Source organism: Empidonax traillii, unplaced genomic scaffold (genome assembly GCF_003031625.1).
Source record: "Empidonax traillii isolate 1590-97213 ecotype Southwest subspecies unplaced genomic scaffold, ASM303162v1 scaffold6019:size6681, whole genome shotgun sequence".
In the NCBI taxonomy this organism is placed as follows: domain Eukaryota; kingdom Metazoa; phylum Chordata; class Aves; order Passeriformes; family Tyrannidae; genus Empidonax; species Empidonax traillii.
Window position 1 is genome coordinate 5,334 of NW_020961212.1, and position 1,348 is coordinate 6,681.

A 1,348-nucleotide genomic window follows, 5' to 3' on the forward strand; every position below is an offset into this window, starting at 1 on the left:
ATTCCTGCCGGCACCCCCCGGCCCCGCTCACACCGCCCCATCCACGAGGGATCCCCGCTTTTCCCGGCTCTGGACTCCCAGCACAAGTTCAGTCCTTCCTGGCGTTCCCTTCCCTCCCAGCGTTACAACCTCCTGGCCAAACCTCTTCCCGGGAAGAAGAGCCCCAGCCCTGCTGGTCTTCCCTGCAGCCGCTCCAGTGCTGGGATTTTGGGGATAAACCAAAGGATCAGCCCCCCATTCTCATCCTGAGCCTTCCAGGGGGTCCTGTCTGAGGGGCTCTGGGGCACCCCAGAGCTCCTGTATTGGGGTTTCCCCACCCCCAGCAGGATTTTCCCCTGTGCCATCACTGTGGTTTCGAGGCTTTGCGCCGCTGTGAGGCAGCTCAGGGGGATTGAATCTCCTCTGGAAGAGCAGGAAGCCCATGGGATGGAGTGTGGGGAGGGATGAGGGTACAGGAAACAGCAGAGAGACCCCTGGGCAGGGATGTTCCCCCCATAGCCAACCTGAGCCTGGAGTTTGGGAAGAGCCTTTACCCTGCCCAGTGTCCCTCCCAGGTCCCCATCCTGCTCCTGCAGGGATTGGGGGGACCAAGGGGAGCCCTCAGGCCCCCTCTATGCCCCCAGCCCTGTCACCAGGGGGGCTGTTCCTCACTGCCACTGATTTTAATGCTCTCTGAGGCCATTTTGTCCCCGAGTCTGTCCCCCCCGGGTGACCCGGGGCAGCAGAACCCCCAGGGACAGCTGTGTCACCTCCCCGGGTGGCACCACCACACGCGGGGGGCATTCCTGAATGACAGCACTGCCACACAGCCCAGCCCAGCCGGGGGATGGCCGGGGGCTTTGTCACCCCTTTGTCCCTGAGGGTCTGTCCCTGGGAGTTCTGTCACCCCTTTGTCCCTGAGGGTTTGTCCCCAGGGCCTTTGGCACTCCTTTCTCCAAGGGCCACGGGCTTTGCAGGGATGACAGGGATTGATTTCCCTGTCCATGGAATTCCGGGGCTCTCGGGCAGGGAGGGACTCGGTGTCCCAGCAGGGACAAAGGCTCCAGTGCCACCACCACCCCCACCACGAGGGCCCATCCTGGTTGCACAGCTGGAAGGACAGGGATCCAAGATCACATCCCAGGATCACCCTTGGGATAACCTCCCCCCTCCTGGCTCCCTGCCTCCCCCTCCCCTCGCTCCAGCCAGGCTCGGGGTGGGGGTCTCTCCAGGGCAGGCAAATCCATGCCTGGGGGTCTGTGCCGGGGAACAGACGCTGATCCCCGTGTCGGCCGCGGGGAGGGCAATTCCATGGATCCAGCTGGATTCAGAGCCCCCTTTCCCACCTGGGGCTGCCGCGGGGCTGGGC